This window comes from Miniopterus schreibersii (assembly GCF_964146895.1).
Source record: "Miniopterus schreibersii genome assembly, chromosome: 2".
Classification (NCBI taxonomy): domain Eukaryota; kingdom Metazoa; phylum Chordata; class Mammalia; order Chiroptera; family Miniopteridae; genus Miniopterus; species Miniopterus schreibersii.
In genome coordinates this window covers 20,178,667-20,187,095 of record NC_138102.1, presented here as the reverse complement: position 1 = coordinate 20,187,095, position 8,429 = coordinate 20,178,667, and positions in this window count along the sequence as shown.

Genomic DNA, 8,429 nt, shown 5'->3' with positions numbered 1-8,429 from the left:
CAGACACAACTGGTCATTTTAAGGAGTCATTTCTGCAAAACAACAAAAAACCCCAACAACCTAAGGGAGTTACACAATTTAAAACAGCTATTAATTTATAAGTTATAATAATAGCTGGATTGGGGAGGGTGGTGAGGAGAGGGCTTTAAACAAAATGCTTCTTGTAGTCAGACCAACCACTTTGTACTGATCTCCTAATTCTCTCAGAAAACTGCATGGTTTTAGACAAGTTATAAAACAAAAAGAAAAGAAAGAAAAGAAAAGAATAAAATAAAATAAAAATAAAACAAACCTAGAAGCAAAAGAAACACACGATCAAAAACTTAATTGCAACAAGAACACTTTAACCCAATTTCCAATCTAAGTCTAATGCCAAAGGCAAAAATTTTACTTCCTCTTAATAAAACCTAGGTTTTAGGCTCCAGGCTCCCTATCATTACACACTTACATGATTACTGGAATCTTAAAATATTCCAAATAAAACTACTCACTTAAGAACCGGTCACTTTTTATTGACCCTGGAAGAGTGCTTAATTAGAGACTATGGTACAAAATCTGACTGAAAACAAACCCTTGCTTGGGGCCACTGTGCGCACGCGCGCGCGCACCCACAGACACGGTCCACGTCTCAGGTAAAAGTAACAGGTGACCTCAGGAGCCTCCTTCCCTTAAAACCGTGACCTATGTGTTTCTACCCCTTCAGCACTCAGACCACTCGGCACCCCTGACAACGCAGACACCGAGAGCCAACTGCAGCTGCCCCAAGGGGAGCGCGCACGGCCACCCTCACCTCAGCACCGGGCGCGGCGGGATGGCAAACCCCTGACCTCCTTCCGAGCGCACCTCTCCCGGCTCTCGGCCACTTTATCTCCTCCTGACACAAACTACCTCAGCCACCTCGGCGTGTCTTTTCTCCCCTGCGACCCCGGGACTCCTGCAGCCCAGATCTGGGACCTGAGAGCTCGAGGGCTTCTCTCCTCCCCCTCCAGCCCCGCAGACCGGAGCGAACCCACCAATGGAAACCAGGGAATGTGGGACTCAGTCGATACAAAGGGCCTCTTCCCTGGAATCGAAACCACCCCCACCCCACCGGGGCCGGTCTTCCCAGCATCCCCATTCCCTGCCTCGGGCACCGCGTCCTCCTCTACCCCTGGCATCACCATCCTGCAGTGTCTCCATCCCGCACCCCAGTCGGGCCTCCCTCGGTCCATCCGCCGACCCCAGCTCGCCGTCGCGTACTCACCCCGCAGCGTTGCTGCCTTTCACGCTGTCCTGTCCTAGCTGAGGGGTACACGACATTTCCCCGCGGCGGCCTTTCTCCGGAGCCGGGGCGGGGCGGGGCGGGGCAGGGCGGAGCCTGCGGCCCCGCCAGGCTCGCGCCCAACGCTGGGCTCCACCGCGCTCCCAGCGGACGAGCAGCGGACCTGGTTTCGGAGAGCAAAGGTGAGGTGGCTGTGACCAGGGCGTGAAAACGACGCGTGGGACTAGGAGGGCCGCGGGGGTACTGCCAGGAAGTGTCGCGAGAGGTGGAGGGAATCGCGCGAGATGTGGCTCCTCCCTGCAGGCAGGGAGCCGGAGCTCCGGGCGCCGGGTCGTAAGTGCGCGTGCCCTCCGCTCTGGGCCCGTGGGCGGTGTGAGGCCGGAGGTCATTAGAAGGCTGGGGTGCGGAAGACGACCTCGCAGCTGTAGGACTGCGTTTGCATCTCAGTGAAGGAAAGGAGGAAGGCCCAGCGCCCTCACTTAATACTTGGGAAAACAGGCCACCTGGCCCGCTGATACTCCGGCTACCCACCCTAGTAATGGGCCGGGGATGGTGCCGGAAGCCACGGACATGAGGGTGCCACGCCCCTGGTGAAAAATAGGACGGCCGGGCGCTAGCAGCAGCTGTGTCCACGCAGACCTCCACTTCTGGGTGCGGAGAACGGATACAGTCGGCACTTGCAAGGGAAAAAGGCTATCTCTGGGGCTTTGCCCCTTCACCCTTGCGTTTATTAGGCCTTAGGGGCTGCCAAAAAGATCTCTCTAAAAGAGGTACAGGTGAGCTGGACGGGATTTAAAAGCTGCAAGGGAAGCTGGAGACGTATTTTTGTCCAAACGAGATGACAACCGAAGTGAAAAGTTTAAACCAATTTCCCACAGTCAGCTCTCCTGAGTATTTACTTTTCTGGAAGACCTCAATTCCTTTGGGGGAATAATTGAGTAATAAAATACTATTTTCGAACTAGATTATTGGGCAAGGGTTTAGGGAATGTTTTTCAGTTTTGTTATTTCTTCAGAAACCGAAAAAAAGGAAAACCGAAATAGGGAATTCTTATAACACTAATTCTCCTATAGGTCAACAGCCACACATATATATCGACAAGTTGGTATCTTCTCAAATTTATAACACCTAAATAACTTCCGTTCTCTATGGAAAGGATGAAGGAGGCCAGGGCTGCGCCCCATTCTCTAGATTTTGTCAGATGATTGACTAATACAAAATAATAATAGTAACTAGCATTTACTGAGCTCTTACTTTGTTGTAGGTATAGGTGTAAAGTAAGCATTTTACAAGTATAATCCCATTTAGTCCCCACAGCAACCTGATGAAGTAGGTACTATAGTTATCCCTATTTGCAGAGGTATAATGACTCACCCAAAGTCATACTACCAGCAAATAACAGAGCGAAAATTATAAGCAGTCTGTCTTCACAACCCTGTACCTAAATAACTTACCTAAAATCAGAGTCATTTAAGTGACAGAACTGGACCTTGCATTTTAGTTCTCCAAGTGGCAGAACTGGAGCTTGAATTTAGGTCCTCTATCCCTAAATCCTGTTATCCTCTATACCAGCTGTTGTCAACTATTTTTGTCTCAGAGCCCTAAAGAGTGATGTTTATGTAGCTTGTATCTATCACTATTTACTATACTAGAAATTGAAACAAATTTAAAAATTTTTTAAATATATATATTTTAATACATTTTTATTGATTTCAGACGGGAGGAGAGATAGAAACATCAGTGACGAGAGAGTAGTCATTGATCAGCTGCCTCCTGCATGCCCTGCTACTGGGGATCAAGCCTGAAACCAAGGCATGTGCCCTGACCGGTAATTGAACATCCATCTCTTGGATCCTAGGTCGATGCTCAACCACTGAGCCACGCCTGGCCAGGCAAAATTTATTAACTTTTAAATAACAGTAAAAACCCATTTTGTGTAAATATTTTTATAGGAAAATAACTATTTTCCAAAATAATTTAAAAATCAGAGAAAAGAATGACATTGCTTCACATTTTTGTAAATTTCTTTAATTTCTGGTTTAATAGAAAACCATTGGATTCTTGTATTTGCTTCTGCATTTAATCTGCTACAATTTTAGTGTTGAAGTATATGAAGACAATCCAGCCTCATTCAACTATGTAGTTGGAGGAGTATTTTCATAGCCTTTTTAGGTAATTGTGGATATTCTTTTTAATACTACACTAAAACTCAACAAATGGTAGCTTAAAAAATTAGTTGCAATGTGGAATCTGAAAATATATCAATGAATTTTTTGTACTCCGATACATTAAAATTCATTGGTATACCTGGCACTTTGAATCGGTCTTTTACCTATAAATTATTTATGACATCATGTGTTGGTCTTTTGAAAAATATCAGTTCACTTGAGCTATGCAGTCTTCCAAATGTTAACACATTTTATTATACATTTTTTAAAATTGCCACCAATCTCAGAAAAGTCTTTTAAGTATTGGGAAGCTGTCAAGCTCATAGCACAGCAAAGTTTTCCAAAATTCTATTTTCTTGAAAAGGTCAGATTTTATCATTGCCAACAAATACTGTCAGTTGTTTTCCTTGAAGTGACAAGCTCACTTTGTTTTTGTGGAGATTCATAAGAGCCACCCCAAGATGTGCCTCAGTGGTATGTGGTTTATTTTGAGCTAAAGGCAACTGAGACCCTGTGAGCTCAGAGAGAAACTTCTGCCTCGCCCCTTAACTATCCGGAGGACTTTGAATGAGGAGCCTTGCCCATAATAGATTATCAGAGATAACCTTTTTGGACCTACTTATATGGCAGGGCAAACTATTAATCACTGATCATGTGCTCTCCCTGAAATGACCTGTGAAGCTCCAATGTGCCATACTTCATCCCTAGCTCAGAATGTTTTATATACCCATTTTCCCTTTCTGTCTAAACTTTTCTTGTATGCGGGGTTCTTGTGCACACAAAATTAAATTGTATTTTCTCTTGTCAGTCTGTCTCTTGTTGATTTGATTATTCAGCCAGACAAAAGAACCAGAGGAAGGAAAGGGGAATTTTTCCCTTCTCGTACTTCCAGGATAAGTTCTGCCAAATACCTAACTCTGAATTGCCATACTTTGTTAGTTGTACTTTCAAATAAAAACGTTCCATGAAAAAAAGTAGCTGGTTCAGTTACCAATTCAAATAATCAGTCAAGTGCTTTTTTCTCAAGAGACCAGCATACTTCAGCATGTGGAAATGTTTTACTCATACTATTTGGTCATATAGAATATGAAAATGTGAACTCAAGGATTAAGAATTAATAAAATTAGTTTTTGCTGCTTCATTTAGAGTATTATTCTTAAGTGAAACTGGTACTATTTTTATGAATGCACAGCAGTGGACAATGACTAATAGTACAATTTATTATTATTACTAGTTTGCCCTGCCATATAAGTAGGTCCACTGCCTTAATTCCTGCTAAGGCATCAGCAGTTTTACCCACCATTGCTTTTGCATCAACGGGGTGGGGGGAAAGGCAAATCATGTCTTAGTTATTAAGGAAATAGTTTTGAGCTTGTGATCCCTGAAAAGGTGTCTAAGATGACCCCACGCCCATAGTCCATGGACCATCCTTTGAGAACTATAGCAATTAAATGTGCCCATCCTGGAGCTTGGAATATAAAAGTAATGAATACCTACAGTACCTTCCCTGGAGGAGTTCACAGGAGAGACAAGCAGGTAAACAAATAAATATATCTTGTTTAGTGCTAGAACAGACAGGGACCAGACACTGCTAGTTACAAGAGTAATCAAAAGACCACCATACCTCCAGAAATTCTCTTGCAGTAGGTCTTTGGACGTGTATTTTAAACAAGTACTCCAGATGACTTAGATGCAGACAGTATGAGATCCACACTTTGAGAAATACTAACTTAAGTGGTATAAATTTCAGGTTCCCAAGCAGGCCCAGTAAGTAGTTTGAGAGAGAATGTCTTATGGTCTCTCTCAAAAAATATACTTAGTTTCACTAGCTATTGTTTGCAGCTGTATATCAAATCTACCAGCAAAGCCCTGGCCAGTGTGGCTCAGCTAGTTGGAGCATCATCCAGTGTACGGAAGGGTAGTGGGTTTAATTCCCGGTCAGGGCATATCCCCAGGTTGCGGGTTCGATCCCTGGTCAGGCACGTGCGGGAGGCAACCAGTTTCTCTCCCTTTCTCTAACATCTTTTTTTTTTAAATGTCTACCAGCAAAGACTTAAAAGGGAGAGAGATAAACTCTAAAATAAACTCTGAAATAAAAACTCAAACTGCTTTTTCCCTTTCAATTCTCTAGTGCGGAGGCAGGAAACATTTATTATTATAAAGGGCCAGATAAATATTTTAGGCTCTGGGCCATAGGTTGGTCATAACTAATCAGTTCCCCTGTTGTAGCCAAAAGCAGCCTGAGACAATATGTAAACCAATGAGTATGCCTGTGTCCCAATAAGACTTTACTTACAAAAATGGGCAGTGGGTTATATTTGGTCTCTAGTGGTAGTTTGCTGACTCCATGCTCCAGTGCAAGAGTTAATGCTAATGACCAGTAAGTTGCCTAAAGAGCAAAAAGCAAGGGACAGAAGATCAAATGGATTTCATATCCAGTTGGAATAATTTTAGGCATCAATTTGAATTCTCATTTCTTTCCAGAATAAATCATATTTCAATATTCTAAAAGTATGTGTTGAGTGCCTATCAAGGCATTAGGTGGTACAAGGATACATAGTTTTTAGAGGCAGAAGTCCTCAACCTTTGGTGGACACCTAGGCATCCAGAGTTGAGGAAACTCATCTCTGATGCTCCAACTATAAAACAAGACCAGGGCTTTGGGCTGTGACAGTGACTCTCAATCCCTAAAAAATGCTAAGTAGATTCTTTTAAAATGTAGATTTTCCAATCCAACATCCAGGAATTCTGTATAATCTACATTTTGACCAAGAATATACAGACTGCTACTGTTAGGCAAGGTGCTTAAATGAAGAACACCGAAGACCTGAGCTGTAATTTCAGCTATACCACCTTACTTTGTTTATAAAATCAGAATGTTAGAGCTGGAAGGAAATTTAGAGACATACAGTGTGATGTTCTCTTCCAGCCCAAAGTTGGTGATTTTTATTAAGTTCCCACCATTGATGAAAATGTATTTTATTATTTTATAGCCACAACTGAATAGTCCTTGCCCTCAATTTGAATAATCTTAGATTTTTTCCCTTTGAGGAAAGTGATTTGTACTTTCCTTATGATTTCTCTATACTACTTCACTGAGGGCTATTTGTTTTGAAAGCTGATAACTTCAGTGTAAACTTTACAGCAAGGTGGCTCTCCTCTAGCCTGTGGAGGTTTCCATCGTGCCAAGACCTCTTGGCTAGGGTGGTCAGATTGAGCAAATGTACATGTAGCAAATGCAAAATATAACACTGTTAGAAAAAAAAACAACAGGAGCAAATCTTCAGGAACTAGGGGTAAGCAAGGAGTTCTTTAGACACCCAACACCAAAAGTCTAATCCTTAAAAAGGAAAACTGATAAATAAGATTTCATCAAAATTTAAAACTTTTGTTCTGTGAAAGACTCTGTTAAAGAAGATGAAAAGACACCCTGGCAGGTGTCGCTCAGTTGAGCATCGTCCCATGCACTGAGAGGTTGCCAGTTCCATTCTGGTCCCTTGTGGGATTCCATCCCTGGGGGGGGAGGGGGGAGTGCAGGAGGCGGCCGATTGATGTTTCTCTCTCTCCCTTTCCCTTCCTCTCTCTAAAATCAATAAAAACACATTTTTAAAAGAAGATGAAAAGACAAGCTATAGACTGGGATAAAATATTTATAACCCACATATCCAACAAAAGACTTTTATCTAGAAAACAAAGAATTCTTAAAATTCAACAATGAAAACACAATGGACCCCAAATTTGGTTTCAATACCCTTCTTTAACAAGAGGAACCAGGGCTTCTTGGAGAAATAACTGATTCTAGGACTAGAACAGGAAATATAAAAGATGAACCTGCAGAATCTTGTAGCACTAGAAAATAAGGACTCGAAGAAGCAAAAAAGCCACACAATGAGAGGGTATGTCAAAAGGACAACTGAAAGAGCTCCCAGTGGCCAAAGCAAGACAATTTGAGCAACAAAAATAAAGCAGTACTAGATCATAACACAAAGTATAAAATAAATGAGCCCATATTGATATAAATTATTGATTAAACAAATAAATAGGAGAGAATAGACAAATCTCCCTTGCAGGGAAATTCCAAATAATTTATGATAAACACTCTCAAGGAAGTGGAGGCTAACTCCCCCATTCCTTAAGTGTGGAACTGCGTATAGTATCTTTCTTCCAACGAGTACAGTATTGAAAAAAGGGGGCAAAGAGCAACTTTATAGTGTAGAAACCTGACAAACACTACCTCAGCCAGGTGATTAAGGCTAGCATCAATAGTGTATGACAAGAAGGGCACTTACCTCTGTGGTCTTCCGTAAACCCACAGCCCTTGTAATTATGAGAAAAACATCCGACAATCCCAGTTGAGGGGCATTCTACAAAATATCTGACCAGTACTCCTTAGGACTGTTAGAGTCATCAAAAATAAGAAAAGTCTGAGTCACAGCCAAGAGGCTTCTAAGGAGATATGATGATTAAATGTAATGTGATATGCTGAACGGAATCCTGGAAGAGGAAAAGCATGTTACATAAAAATTAAGGAAATCTGAAAACAGCATTAGCTTTAGTTAATAAAAATGTATTAATACTGGTCCATTAGTTGTAACAAATGTACAAAACTAAAGTGCTAATAACAGTGTAGGTTATATAGAAAGTCTGTAGTATATCACAACTTTTCTGTAAACCTAAGTATTCTAAAATAAGTTTATTAAAATAAGTCCAGTTTGAAAATGAGCAGACATGCACAGACATCTTGTAGAAGACAATATATAGATAAGCCCACGAAAAGATGTTCAACATCATTAACCATTAAGGAAATGCTAATTAAACCACAATGAGATATCACTACACACCTATCAGAATGGCTTAAAAAGAAAATAGTGACACCAAATACTGGCAAAGATGCAGAGAAACTTTATACATTGCTGGTGGGAATGTACAATGGTATAGCCACTCTAGAAAAGTTTGATAGCTTCTTTAAAAATTAAGCATGCAACTACCATATGACCCAG